At 45.5% G+C, this 15,613-nt stretch overlaps 1 protein-coding gene across 1 annotated transcript in view; it reads left to right on the top strand.

Moving 5' to 3' along the window:
• Window positions 1-631: 631 nt before the first annotated feature.
• The window catches only part of HECW1 (HECT, C2 and WW domain containing E3 ubiquitin protein ligase 1), a 301,389-nt gene continuing 286,407 nt past the window's right edge, over window positions 632-15,613 (top strand). Inside the window, 1 exon segment of the mRNA XM_048510455.1 lies at window positions 632-859. The gene's annotated coding sequence lies outside the window, so the exon portion shown is untranslated.

Here is a 15,613-nt window from a genome sequence, read left to right as displayed (position 1 = left end):
GGCTTCACGTGCAAGAGCGGGGAAACAAACTAGTCCACCCTTCCTAACCGCCAGGTTCCGAGTCCCATTGGCAGCACCTTCGGCACGTATCCGTGCTGTGGAAGATTACCGTGTTAATGACTGTGATTTGTTGTATTATTGCTGAGGCCTCTGCTTATTATCCCGTGTCTGGAATACAGAGGACTACTTTATAACACAGCACTGTTGCCCTCACGAAGCGCGCAGAAAAGTCCGAGCAGCGTTTTATTACCAATAATAATAATAATAATAATAATAATAATAATAATAATAATAATAATAATAATAATAATAATAATTCCTATAATAATAATATAATATAATTTATTATTATTATTATTATTAATAAATTCTATTATATTATTGTTATTATAGGAATTATGATGATGATGATGATGATGATGATGATGATGATGATGATGATGATGATGATGATGATGTTCCACAGCGATGTGGCATTTGCACGAGCCGAGCCTGGCAAAGGACCGCGGGGCTGCCGGGCCCGGCGGTGGCGAAGGCGGAGCGGCGAAGGCAGCGCCTTGTGGTTGGTACCCAGCGAGGGGCGGAGCGGAGGAGCCGCGGCGGCGGCGGCGGTAGCAGCAGCGGAGGAGCCGCGGCGGCGCTGCTCATCCTTCCCGGGCGCTGCTGCTGAGGAGGAGCCTGGCGGGCGCCTTGTTGGGCCGGAGGCGCTCGGGGTGGGCCTGCGCGAGCCCGCCAAAGGCCGGGACTGCAGCCATGAGCCGCACGTGTGGGATCTAAAGCCTGCCTTTGCTGCTGCTGCTGCTGCTGCTGCTGCTGGTGGCGGAGGAGCATGCTCTGTTCGCAGCCCGGCTTTTCCCAGGTAAGGCGCGCGCACGCCGGCCAGCAACAACAACACCCCCCCCCCCTCCTCCTAATCTCTGCTGTCCTCTCCGGAGAAAACCAAAAGGGTGGGGGCTGCCGTGCTTCCCCCGCCCCAGCAGGGAGCTGCAATGGGCACTTGGTCCAAGTGGTTGGGGCTGATCGCTGCTCCTCTGCAGCAACCCCCCCTCCCTTTCTGGGCTCTGGGTGTTATGAAACCTTCCCTGGTTTTTAACATCCGAGGAGCCCAGTGCAGGTCTATCTATCTATCTACCTGCCCACCTACCTTGGAGGTGGGGGCGGGGGGGTGGGTAGTCGAGAGCCTGTGCTGTTTTTGCAAGCTGGAGGGAAAGGCTTGGCTCGCCCGTTCCCAAAAATGGGCCTTCCCTTGAGTGAGTTTCTGTTCAGGGGGGATGTGGAAGGGCGCCAGGCTTTGTCATGTCATAACATCACCCGGGATGTCAGTTTCCTCCTTCCCTTTCCCCTCTACTTCATGGGGACTGTTGGTTGTTTATTTGTAGGATGGAGAGGGGAGAAATACCTTGGCAGCGAAGGTGCAGTTCCCCACTCCTCCCCTGACACTGGGGACGGATGAGAAGCAGGGGTGGGCTTGTTTTGAGAATGCTACCGGGTTGTTTTTTTCCAGAGCATCTTTGGATACCCGGCAAACACCCCCCCCCCCCCCCAGTTTTGTTGCACTCAGCAGGCATTTTCTGTTGATGGGAGGATGGCGGGGAGGGGGGGGGGCAAGTGGAAGGTGGGCTTTCTTCATATTCAGCATCTGGGTTGGATTTGGTGCTTGTGGCTCTTGGGCTGCCAGAGCCAGCGAAATAAAAGCATCGGTGCTAGGGAGCCCCGGGCTATCTGTAGCTGACGCTAGTTTGGCAGTATTATATAGGCTGTGCTGTGAAGGATTTGCTATTGGACTTTGGATGCTGGGGGTTTCTTTAAATCGTCTCCGACTTTGGGTCAATGCAGCAAATTCTTAATAGCGAAGGGTTTTTTAATTTGCTTCCCTGCCCTCCCCTGTGACATTGTTTCAATGACCAGCGTACCCCTCTCATAAAGGACAAACGCCTCTTCTTTGGGTCGGCAGTGGATGGGCTGCAACTTAAAAGAGCCATGAATAATGCAGCTGTTTAAAAAATCCCTTCCTAGCTGCATAGCTCCCACACACAAACGCACATTAGCAGCGTGTTCCTTTTCACTCAGTCTGTTTTGACCGTGTATGGCATTTCTTCAAACGAAAACCATTATTTATTTGGCCCCGGCCTGGCTGTTTACATTCTTCCTTTGGAGAACTGCAGAAGGACCCCCTGTTTATGCTGCACTCAGCAGAAGCGCGGAAGTGCGTACGCAGGGCTCGAAGGAGAATCCTGCCCCGTCTCCCTTTTGCCTGTGTTTTTAATAATCTGCCATCTGATTCAGCAGGGCGCATCCCCGGTCGAAAGAGAACAGCAGTTAAAGAAAAGGGGTAAAAATTACTTCTGCCTGGAAGATGTAGCGTAGCAGGTGGTCAGCGATGCCTTTGTTGAGTGGTGCACATACAAGGATTCTGGTTATTACAGTAATTCATTTCAGCTTGGGGATTCATTTGAAAATTTGGATTTTCCACTAAGAAGGGATTATCATTTCCCCCCTCTCTCTGTGTATTTTGTAAAGAAATGTACAGTACAGTGTGTGTCTTGGCTGCTGTCTATACTTGCCTTTGCCGTTGACTCTGAAACGCTTGTTCAGTTATTTTTGAAAAGCGCACTGTTATTTTTATTCCTGTTCTGAGTGCGGTCGTACCCAGTGAGTGGCGCGTTTTAGTAAAAATCCAATGGGTGGTTTGAGAAGACATGAAAAAAATATGGGTATGCTTCATTTTAATTCCCAAAGAGAGCCATTAGTTACTATACGTTCTGTTTTTGTTTTGCTTTGGAAAATGAATATTTCATTACGAATGCCTGTTTGATTCGGAAGCTATTTGTATGATGACTGGTGCTAATTAAGATTTGGAAACTTTGGCGAATGAAGGCTGGACTTGTTCATCCTTTATGTATATGTACCTGCCTTGGTTTGCCAGTCTCTCACTAGCAATCTTCACACATGCATTGCAAAAGACCATGTTTTCTTCTCCAGTGAATGCTTATATTTAATTCTTCTAAGTGCTGCCTGTCATGGGTTTTCATTGCACATGTGTAACGTCACGTTCGAATATTGCAGCTGTTCATGCAAGGTACCAGATTAGATGTTCCTTTAGCTTACACAGTCCAACCTGTGTTCCTTTGGGCTTCCCAACAGCTGGTAGATCTCTTTTTGTCAACTCTTCTGTGTATTATATTCATGGCTATTTAAAATCTTGCCAGAGTGTACTGAGAGAGAGAGAGAGAGAGAGAGAGAGAGAGAGAGAGAGAGAGAGATACTTATATATATATATATATATACTTATATATATATATATATATAAGTTTCAGATCTGGTTTTCAGATGATTACAGGGAGCTCTGGAATGCCTTTGGAGTTTGTGGGGATGGTCCTTGGTAAGAAGATGGGTAGTAATCTAGTCTTCTCATGATCAGTCTTTTTGTGCTAAAGGTAGTTAGGCTAAGCCCAGGGGACCATTTCATTTAGGTCCCAAGAGATGACAAGTTGACATGAAAGGCAAATTCCTGAGAATAGAGAGTTTGGAAACTTCTGTTTTAAATTAAAAAGTCAGGGGTCCCAAGTATTATTCACCCAGTGGTCAATTCTGGAATTTTGAGAAGGGGTGGCTAGCATCACACACACCAAAAAAATGGCTTTCACGGGGAGAGGCGTGCTTCTGGCAAAGTGCTGGAAGGTTCCAAGCCAGACATCCTTCTACAACAAAGGCAGCTGCTTCCAAATGGGCATTCCCTGCAGAAACCACAGTTATGCCTTCTGGCCTGTTTTGGAGCATTTCCTGGTGTAGGGAAGGGGAGGAAAGCTGGGAATGGCTGCTTTGTTGTGGGAAAGTTGCTGTTCGGCTTCACCTTCCAAAGACAGAGGAGGGGAGTGCTATATCACCAGAGCCAGTGCGGTGTAGTGGTTAAGAGTGGTGGGCTCTAATCTGGAGAACCAGGTTTGATTCCCCACTCTGCCACATAAGCGGTTGACTGTAATCTGGTGAACAAGGTTTGTTTCACCCCTCCTACTTATGAAGCCTGCTGAGTGACCTTGGGCTAGTCCCAGTTTTCTCAGCCCCACCTACCTTACAAGGTGTCTTCTGTGGGGAGAGGAAGGGAAGGAATCTGCAAGCCTCTTTGAGACTCCTCATAGTTGAAAAAGGGAGAAGGAAGGGTATAAATCCAAACTCTTCTTCTTCTTTGTGTATTGCTCAGTTGCATGGAGATTTTGTCAAGCCCAGAAGTGCAAGAATGTCTGTAGCCAGGACAAAGGTCCTTGGCTGTGTCTGAAATGAGCTCGGTGCTTGCAAATCAGCCACCAGGTACGGAGTGACATGAAGCTCTGGTTTTTCCCCATGGGCATCATGTTGGGGATCATTATCTGTGCAACCACCTTATGTGTCTTTTTCTCTTTTCGTGTCCTTTATCTATTTCTTTCATTGTCTACCTGTGGAACTCAAGGTAGCGCTCATGGGGTTCCTGGGCAGCCCAGGTACTGACCAGACTCAAACCTGCTTTGCTCCGCAAGGTTGCTGTATAATGTGCCTCCGGACCATACCTTTTCATTGCATTCAAAGCTTGATAGCTACTATCAACTAACTTTAAGGCAAAGCACTTTCCCAAAGGCGTTTTAGAGGAGGATACTTGATGCCACCCTAATTCCAGCGTTCCGAATATAAGACAGTGTTCATTAATTTTGCCCCGAAGATGCGCTTATGTCTGGCTTTCAGGATGTCTATATTTCTGTGTTCTGTTCGCCAGGCATGCTTCCAACAAAACTACGCCTACTTTCGTATATTCTTATATTTCCATCAGCAAAACCTCTACTATGTCTTATTTTTCGGGGATGTCTTATATTAGGGGAAACAGGGTGGTTCCTACATTGCTTGCTGGCAACCTATTTTTAAATGGGAGCTATAATTTGAATGTAAAAAGGTAAAGTTTCCCCTTCAGTCATGTTCGACCCTGGCATACCACTGCAAGCAGTGATTTCATAGGCAAGCCGTTTTTGTGGGGTAGTTTGCCATTTCTTTCCCCGGCTATTCTTTACCCCCTAGCTATGTGCTAGGTACTCATTTGCCGACCAAGGAATGGATGGATTGCTGCGTTGACCATGAGCCAGCTGCCAGGATATCTGACCCACAGGGGGTTCGAACTCCTGACCATGTGAGAGCACTTAACCACAATGCCACGTGGCTCCTACCAAAATTGGCAGCATTTGTTACTTCTGCCAAGGCACAAAAATGGCCCTGTACTCCTCTTCTGTGTGTCTGTGGTCAATAGCTGTGGATATTTTTATTAGAAGTCTGCTCACGTCCATTTGCTTGCATTTGCTGCTCACACCCGTTAAAGGAATCATCATTTTTTTTTTAAAAAAAAAAATTACTTATTTCATTCACTACCTTTCTCCCCGATGGGGACCCAGAGGGGCTTACATCTTATTGCTGTCTCCTGTTTCATCCTCACAACAACCCTGTCAGGTAGGTTATACTGAGAATGTGTGATCACGCAGCATCTGAGATGCATAATGGGATAATTCTTTCAAAATTCTTTCAAAATTCTCACAATACTAGAACCAGGGGGCACTCATTGAAAATGCTGGGGGGAAGAATTAGGACTAATAAAAGGAAACACTGCTTCACGCAACGTGTGATTGGTGTTTGGAATACGCTGCCACAGGAGGTGGTGATGGCCACTAACCTGGATAGCTTCAAAAGGGGCTTGGACAGATTTATGAAGTCGATTTATGGCTACCAATCTTGATCCTCTTTGATCTGAGATTGCAAATGCCTTAACAGTCCAGGTGATCAGGAGCAACAGCTGCAGAAGGCCATTGCTTTCACCTCCTGCATGTGAGCTCCCAAAGGCACCTGGTGGGCCACTGCGAGTAGCAGAGAGCTGGACTAGATGGACTCTGGTCTGATCCAGCTGGCTTGTTCTTATGTTCTTATGTTCAAAAGAACTCTGTTGGGGTTCACAGTGCGGGGGAAGAGATGAAAGAGAAGGATGTTTGCGATAATGACCGATAGAGCAGTCCCATGGTAAGGACGGATTGTGGAGCTGGGCAATTCCACGGGAACCCTTGGGGGATGCCTGGGGTGTCCAGAATCCCAGTCTGTGTCTATTGCAAATAGCACTGCAGGGGCAATCCTAAACCTACTGCCTTTTGAGTAAACATGTATGACTTTTGGGCTCAGAATAATGGCTGAGTCTGTGAGCCAGCAAGATTCCATGCTTTTGTCTAAGCTAACAACACCCCCACTTTTTAAACAAGGGAAGCAACACCTAAAACTCAAGCTTTTAGCCCATATGACAGATTTTCCCCACAGCACAACAAAGATCTCCCTTCCTGGCACAAGTGTACGGATTTCACAGCATGTCTGATTAATCTTAACAGGTTTTTAATCTGACACTGCAAATATTCTCTTGCTACCGATTTGTTTTCTTACAACATACATTTCTCGTGGCCTTTTCAAGATCAGCCTCTGCAACCATTAATATTTCCATTCCCCTCTCTGTGCTTTGCATAGTTTGTCAAAGCAGTGAGGGAACACAGAAATCTTTCAAATAGCTAGTTACAATATTTTTTTTCTTCAGCATTAACATAAAATATTCTGCTACTGGGGAGTGCACTTTAAGCAGTATCTTTTTTATAATAATGCTTTTGACATCCCCATGTGAGCCAGTGTCTGTCTGCTACACTTGCAGGGAGAGACGAATCATCTTCAGAAAACTATATGAAAGAAATAAATACTATCAAGAATGTTGCATTCCCCGAGCTGATTTTCCAGATAACAAGTGAGCATCTTCAGAGAGGGCACTATTGCTTGATTCCTTAGCAGAGTGTTACCCAAATTTGAGGTAACTGAGGGACACTGAAAAGATTTTCTTTTAGTATAACTATATTTGGTATGTCTCCTGCTTAGAAATTCCTTCAGTTAGGATGCTCGGAAATTCCTTCTGTTAGGGCACAGGTTATGGACTACACATGGACTCGGAAATTCCTTCTGTGAGGGCACAGGTTATGGACTACACATGGACTCGGAAATTCCTTCTGTTAGGGCACACATGTTATAGATTACAGTTGCGCATGATCCCTTGCCAGCATCATGCCGGTGGTAAGATGATAAGGGAAACTCCAGTAGTTCAGATTATTACATCTAGAGGGCTGTGAATTTTAACACCTATGTGTTAGGGTGAGTATTCTGAGATCCTAGGATGTTCGTTATTGGATTTTTCACAGCACATATTTTGGAAACAGCTGCTTTGCATAACATGAGTGCAGACACTAATTGACCACAATGTGCCACAAAATAAGTATACGTACACCTAGCGTAGAACATTTTAAAGCCTTCGTTAGTCTCACCTGTGTACTGGACGCTAGCATTATTTTGGAGAAGCTACTGCAATGCCACTGCTGTTATAGAAATAAGGTTGATTCTTCGCATTTTACTATGATTTCAGATTATTAGGATTTAGTTCTTAGGGCGGTGAGCTTTAATTGGATCAAAGATTTGGCTGATTAATCAGCTGGAAGTTTTAATCAGCATGGCTATAGCTTAAAGGGCATAGTCATTCATTTTTGGAGCCCATTTTGAGTCTGATTTGTTGCTACAGTACAGCTCGAGAGAGAAAGAATTTGAAATTAGTCTCTCTTTCTAACAGTGAGTGGAAACTTCTCTTTGTTGAATGTACTTGCTGGCCCCTCCTATAACATGAAAACATGGGATTAGTGAGTCTTTGAAATATGCGTGTTTTGGATTATCTGTTTGGTTTACGGATGAATCCTAAACTGATGGAATTCAGTAGCAAAATACAAACTCTTGGTTTATCAGTCAGTGGAGAAGAAAAGAGTTCTCGAAGTACTGTGCAATCAGATTTCCCATCGAAGCACACCAAGAAGGGAGTTCTGTATAAATTAAAATGGAACCTTGGCCGCTTTTCTTCTTATGAGCCTAGAGAACCTCTCCCTTGCATTGAACAAATGGTATCCAAGTGCCTAAGTAATGGTTTTGTGAGTCATTTGTAGAGTTTTTCAGCCTTCCTGTGGTTAGGACATGATGCACTTGGACAAACGGATCTGTTCCCAAGAGAGGTGTCCAGTTTTGCCAATCTGTTATAAAGGCAAATCAGCAGCTGGCAAGAGATACTGCCGTGAGCCGAGAGTTCGGTTTCCTTTTGCTTCCATCGTCTTCTCTGGCAAAGTAGGCCTGGCTCTACCAGATTGTCTCAGTTTTGAAAACTGGTCAGGGCTATCATGCTGAGAAGGGAGGCACATGGAGAGCTTATGGAACTTGAGGAAGTACAAAATAAAAGGAAATACAGTGAGGAGATCATCTGAGGAAGATAATTAATGCATGGGAGCAAATCAGGAAATGTAGTGCAATAGGTATAAAGGTGTCAGGATGAAAAAGGGCTTTAAAGGTAGTAAGAGAAACAGTTGGTTTTTATGGTTTTAAGTCTCAAAGCGGCTTACAATCACTCCCTCCTCCCCCACACGCACAACAGGCGCCTTGTGAGGTAGGAGGGGGCTGACAGAGTTTTGAGAGAACTGTGACTAATTCAAGGTCACCCAGGAGGCTCCATGTAGAAGAGTGGGAACTCAAACCCAGTTCTCCAGATTAGAGCTCACTACTCTTAACCACTACGCCATGCTGGTGTAAGCAGCACTTTGAACTGGGGCTGGAAACTAATAGGTAACCAGTACAAACGTTGAAGCACTGGACTTGTATGTCTAAAGCAGTGAGCTCCAGGTAGAAGTCTAGCTGCTGCATTTTGTACCAGCTGAAGCCTCTACGGCAGTGGTGGCAAACCTATGGCATGGGTGCCAGAGGTGGCACTCAGAGCTCTCTCTGTGGGCACACGCAAACAGAGTGCCCCCCCCCACACACACACATCTAGGCTGGCTTGGGCAACTGAGCTTGATTATTAGCATTATTATTAGCATTAGCTAATTGATTATTAGCATTAAACCTAAGACCTAGTTTTGGGGAAGCAGTGTAGGTAACCCTGTTAAGCGCTGTTAAACCCCACTGATTTTCATGTGAAGAACTAAAGCGCGATCCTTTACCTGGGAGTAAGCTCAGTTGCTGGCAATGGGGCTTGCTTCTGAGTAAACCCGTTGGAATAGTTGAACAGTTGCTTCAAAGCAAAGCCACAGACTACCACCAAGCTTACTTCCGAGTAACGCGTGCCTCGGAGCCAACCGTTTTTTCTAAACTAAAACCTCAGTATTCAGGTTAAATTGCCACTTTTGCACTTTGCGATAAATAAGTGGGTTTTGGGTTGCAATTTGGGCACTCGGCCTCAAAAAGGTTCGCCATCACTGCTCTTCGGGGCATGGCCATTGCAGAAGCAGATGAGGGCAGATCAGACAAATTTGTGCAGAATTGCCCTTTTTAATCTAGGGAGAGGAATGCAGCACTTGAAGCTGAGCAGAAGGAACGTGTCACCAACCTACAGTTGCAGCTGGCGAGGTGCCTTCCCAGGGACTCGAGTCTGAAACGGTAGTTTTCAGCAGAAGCGTTTACAGGGATGTGACATTTCAGTGGGGTGCCTGGGAAATACGGTAGGAACCTTGCTTGAAGGTAAAACAGCTGCCAGAGGGTTACAGGAGCAAGCCTATATCTGCTTCATTGGTCTGCTGAAGTCTTGTCAGAGTCAATAGCTTTGACATTGGTTAGAGCATGGGCTGCCTGGGTTTGGGGACTACAGATGTCATATTGTTTGTGGTTAGATCTTTCTGAAAATTTAATCAGGCAAGTGGAATGTTCCTCCTACAGTGTAGGGTCAGAACCATGACTCAGCAAGAATGCACTGGTATACTAAGTCATGATGATGACCTGAAGCCAAGATAGCAAATAAGTCCTTTAATCAAATCCTCTGGTTGGAAAGGGAACAAATCTCTTCTCGAGGATGGTGGTGTTATTTATTATGCAGGTAGCAAGGAGGGTATCCCCGTGGCTATTTTGCACTCAGCCGGGTGGATCCTATCTCTGCCTGACTGTTCCACTAAACAAAGTGTACTTACTAATTAAAAAAATTATACCCCACCTTCCCTTTTGGCTCAAATTTGAAGTCTTCCTCCAAATTAAGTGGCCCATTGATGGGAAGAAGAGCCACTCAAATTGGAGGATGGCTGCTTATGCTGGGGCGGGGGGTAATTGGAGAATGGTTGGGTCCACCCTAGTACATGGAGAACAAATTATAGACTTTTACTAGCATGACAGGTCTAATGATCTGCCCTCACTGACCCTTAAAAACCGAAGCACTGCTTGGTAGATTATACCAAGCCTCCATATTCAACATTCTTCAACAATAGCCAGCCACATAGGGTTACCAACAGAGGCGCATCTAGGGAAAATGTTGCCCGGTGCAAAATCTGCATTTTCCACACACACCTGTCCACCCCCCCCCCCACCCGGATGAGCGGCTGCCTTCCCCCAACTATTACCAAACAACTTTTTTTGCACTAGGTCTTGAAATCAGTGTATGGAACTGGGGGGAAGGAGGAGGGGTATGGAGGGGGCAATTGTCCGCCTTCCCACGTGACTAAATGGCTTTACTCCAGGGACATTTGACCCCATATGTCTCTCTGTGCGGTACGCCCCGGTTGCCAATTCCAGCTTGGGAAATTACTGGAGAGTTGAGGGCTGTACCTGGGATGTTTGTGGAAAGAAGAGGGCTTAGCAGGGTTCATCATCACTCTAGGACCGTGGTGGCGAACCTATGACACTCCAGATGTTCACGGACTACAATTCCCATCAGCCCCTGCCAGCATGGCCAATTGGCTGATGGGAATTGTAGTCCATGAACATCTGGAGTGCCATAGGCTCGCCACCACTTCTCTAGGACTTCCATTTATCCTAGACTCTATGGCAGGGGTCTGCAACCTGCGGCTCTCCAGATGTTCATGGAGTACAATTCCCATCAGCCCCTGCCAGCTGGCAGGGACTGATAGGATTTGTAGTCCATGAACATCTGGAGAGCCGCAGGTTGCAGACCCCTGCTCTATGGAATGTCATAGCTGCGCAGCTCTGAGGCTGCCATTTTCTTCAGGGGAACTAATCTCTGCAGATGAGCTGAAAAGGAGAACGCCAAGTCTCACCTGAAGGTTGGTGAACCTACAGCCACCTGTTTGGAAAAGCTTGCAAGTGGAGCATAATGAAATTGCACGATGCAGGGTGTAATTGCCACGGCCTGCTGTTTGCGTGCCAGCGGCATCCTGATCTCTTGCTTCCTCCAGTTTTCTTTCTGTTTCATTAGCTTTGTCCTCAGCTTCTGTAATGTTTCAAGTGTGTTGCAAATGGAGCTGCGCGCTTCTTGCCAGCTTTTAAAAGAACTACTCTGGTGCTTGATGCTATATATGGCCCAGCTGCAGCTGCACTCTACAACTCCTCATCTGCCCATTCACTTGCCTAATTACGCCCTAAACGTCAAACTGTGGGCATTCATTTTAAGCTTACAGTTAGTGTTTTTATAGAATTTTATCAGGCCTGTATATATGTGACATCGGATGCAGAACTAAGCAGATCTTCCCGGAAGCAAGTCCTGTTTTATTCAGTAGGGGCTTTATTCCAGGAGAGTATTGTCAAGCTTGAAAACATTGTATTGTCGAAGGCTTTCACGGCTGGAATCACTAGAGTGTTGTGGGTTTTCCAGGTTGTATGGCCGTGTTCCAGTAGCATTCTCTCCTGACATTTTGCCTGAATCTGTGACTGACATCTTCAGAGGATCCTCTGAAGATGCCAGCCATAGATGCAGGTGAAACGTCAGGAGAGGATGCTACTGGAACATGGCCATACAACCCGTAAAACCCACAACACCCTCTTGAAAACATTGTCCTGGAAAGGGGGTATAATGCTCGTGGATCCTACCCTTTGTTGTCAAGCTATGTCCCCTTTCGAAGTTTTTATTTCTGTTGATTACCCCAGGGGTCTAGAACCTCAAGCTCTCCAGATGGTCAGTGATTACAAACCTGCTCGGTCCTTTCCAGCATGGCCGTATCGCCGTTGGAAAGGGGCTGGAAATTGCAGTCCTCATGGAACAACAACACTGGCGAAGTTTGTGCTGCAGACCCCTGTACTATTCCGCAGAAGCACATTAGTGCAAGGGAGGTGTATTTCTAAGATGTGTTTGGGTGTTTCTTCTAAGCGGGAGAACAAAAGAAAGCGCAGCAAAGCTTACCAACCGGAAATACTTTGAACAAAACAGGATCGGCAGTAGAGCAGCATTCTTTCGGAGCAACAGGGTGTTTTCAATGTTTAGAACCTCAGATTCAAAAGCATGTGAAAAGATAGTTTACTAGGTAAGGAAACAGTATTTATCTTACTTGTGTCTCTCAGCATGACACAATCCAGGGTATCTTTTTTTGATCCTCAAAAGGGCTCTGCAAGAAGGTTAGACTGAGAGAGAATCCTGTGAAGTTAGTTTGTGGAGTCAGACAATTGGTCCATCTAGCTAGCCCAGGGGTAGGGAACCTGCGGCTCTCCAGATGTTCAGGAACTACAATTCCCATCAGCCTCTGTCAGTATGGCCAATTGGCCATGCTGGTAGGGGCTGATGGGAATTGTAGTTCCTGAACATCTGGTTCCTTATGTTCTCTTCACCCCTGTTTTAAAGCTAGCCAAACCCATTTCACGTGCCTTTGCGTGAGGTACCTTCCCATCATTCGCTACTTGGTATTTTAACTGAAGATTGTGGGGTGTGCTGCTGGCAGAGATTCCTGACGCTCTCCCAGCTGCATGGCATCAGACTCTGCCTCGGCTGGGAGGGAAGGGCTTGGAGCTGGCTCTGTTGCCTGCATCTCATCACAAGGAGTCAGTTCTAGATCCATGGGGTCTTCAGGCTCTATATCAGCATCATCATCACCCGATCTGGTTTCCATGATTGCCGTAATTCAGCCTAGTACTTCCTGCGTGCCGCATGCGTTCTTGGAAGGCGACTGACGCACGATCATTCCTTAAATTGTGATTGAGTCTTTGGGTTTCTTGTCCAAAACTGTACCTCGTGTGGTTCAAATGAAATGAATTCTCCCTGCCCTCAAAGACCAGTTGATTCATTGGTTGCTTGGTCTCCTCTGACCCCTGTCATGGGGTAGCATGGGGTACATAGCTTGAGCATGACTGCTTAATTTTCAATCACTACCAGTGTCCCTCTGGTCATGGTTTCCTTCCCTGTACTAGCATTGCTAACCTAGAACTTTCTGCTTCAGCCAGCTAGTATAAGCTAGCTGCAGGAAGCAGGATCAGCAAGGATGGATTTCTAGATCTTGAGCTGTCGAATTGCTAATCTCGATATTAAGATATCTGCTACCATTTTGCGCCATCTAGTCAGGTTAGTCTTTGAATCTTCATGTTTCTCGCCCCAACCATGTCCCTACCGCTGGATTCCAGCGCCAAATCCATCTATATTGTCTGCTTCCTTTGCCAGCCAATTTCCTTTGTTGAGATCCTGAGTATTGCCGTCACTATTTCGACATTTTCAGTATTCTTTGATTTTCTGATTTCCGTTTCCATGGCAGCATGTCTCCTTTCGCACCTTTGAGATTCTCCCCAAGCTTGCATATCGGCCTCTACTCCGCTAATAACTTTGCTAAAGGGGAAAAATAAGTGGGTAATTGTTGAACGTCACAGTTATCTGCAGCACTGTTCTTGATAAATGTGGTAATTTCTGGGTCGCGAATTCGTCTTTGTGTCCCACACAATTAGAATGTAGATTGATATAGTTTTCTTTAGAATAAATGTACACTTTTCCTGCCAAGTAATATGATGTAGACAAAAAACATGATGCTCATAGTTGGACATACTATACCCAGGACAGTTCTGGGCCTTTTTTTGGTCCAAAAAAGATCCTGCTTCAGCAGAGTTAACTGAATGCTAAAACACTTCTGGCTGGCCTGTGTGTATAATTGTGGAAAAAAGTAGAAGAAGAGTTTGAATTTATATCCCCCCTTTCTCTCCTGTAAGGAGACTCAAAGGGGCTTACAATCTCCTTGCCCTTCCCCCCTCCCACCCTGTGAGGTGGGTGGGGCTGAGAGACCTCTGAAAAGCTGTGACTAGCCCAAGGTCACCCAGCTGAGATGTCTTGGAGTGGACAAGCTAATCTTAGTTCCCCAGATAAGCCTCCACAGCTCAAGTGGCAGAGCGGGGAATGAAACCCGGTTCCCCAGATTAGAGTGCACCACGAGAAGCGGAGGGGCCTAACGGGGCAATACGGGGAGAGGCAGTCCCTCAGGCTTGAAAAAAATCACTGAACTAGAATCGCTGTGGTTATGCCACATCACCGCAGACACCATATTTTTCAATGGAAGCATAGAGATGATGCTCTCAGCTGCAAATCTTGGAGTTATACATTGTATAAAGGTGTGCATGCTTATGTGAATGAGCCCTTGGAGTTCAAGGGCTTCGGGGAGCCTTCGGGGAGGGCGGTATACAAATATAATAAATAAATAAATAAATAAATAAGGGCATTACTAGTGTATGTAAACAAACGTTGATGTGTTTTTTTTAAAAAATGCATGAAAAAACATTTGGAAAAAGAGGAATATAGAGCTAAGAGGCAGCAGTCTCTGTGTGGTTAACCTTTCCAGTTCTACCTGTGGTTTCTATGCTTTAAATCATTTCCCAGGTGGTTCAGAGTTAAAGGTTCATGTTTTGTGAGTGCAAACATTTGCTTTGAATTCAGCTCTCTGTGTGTAAATTTGTGGGTGGATATAGCAGAAGAAGCGGTGACAACAGATCTGATAGAGCTGGGTGGTGATACTCCAAAATTTGGGCTATTGTTTTGCCTCTGGCTTGCCTGATCGCCTGTGATGAATACAAATGTTTTTCCAGGTAACAAGGCAGAGATGCCTTTGCAGTGTGTGTGAATATTGACCTGCTACAGGTGACTTGGTACGTGTGCTGTTGGGGTTAATATGAGTTCTATTGACTGTAAGGAAATAAGAGGAAATCTAGTTGAAAAACACACAGAGGAGAAGCTAGAGGCTGTTGTACGCCAGGGGGTATAGATCTTTACCTCCAAAGGATAGGGAGGTTCTGAAAGAAAAAAATGACCCAGTTTTAATTCTAAATATTCTTTTTATTTTTAAAGTACTTTCTCTTCGGTGGCAGAGGCTAAAAACAGCTGGAATAACTTCAAAATGGTTAGGATTTTCAGTGGAAACAGTACTTACCTCACTCTGGACAGGCAGATAATGAGTGAATTAGGAAAAAAAGATTCTGTCTGTTCTTATGGGGCTAACAATAATAAAAGGTTGGGGGGAAAAAAATCTTTTGTAGCCAAACCCAGCATGCAGATTCTAAATATATCACAAGGGAACAGGTTTGCTGAGTTAAAAGTTGCTATTTTTAAAGAGCTGCTTCTTTTTTCTCCTATTTTTTTGCGGGCACTTCTTTGTTTACGCCCTCTACGTGTATGAGAAAAGAAACTCTAGCAGTTCAGATCTTAGAGAGAGTTCCTATTAAGAAAAAATATATACCGGTAAGTTTCTTCATTTATTCTACTGGAGCACCTTCCCTATGAGGAGAGGCTGCAGCGTTTGGGACTCTTTAGTTTGGAGAGGAGGCGGCTGAGGGGGGATATGATTGAAGTCTATAAAATTATGCATGGGGTAAAAAATGTTGA

This window comes from Sphaerodactylus townsendi, linkage group LG11 (genome assembly GCF_021028975.2).
Source record: "Sphaerodactylus townsendi isolate TG3544 linkage group LG11, MPM_Stown_v2.3, whole genome shotgun sequence".
Classification (NCBI taxonomy): domain Eukaryota; kingdom Metazoa; phylum Chordata; class Lepidosauria; order Squamata; family Sphaerodactylidae; genus Sphaerodactylus; species Sphaerodactylus townsendi.
The sequence above is the reverse complement of the archived record's forward strand: the minus strand, read 5'-3'. Positions and strand labels throughout refer to the sequence as shown.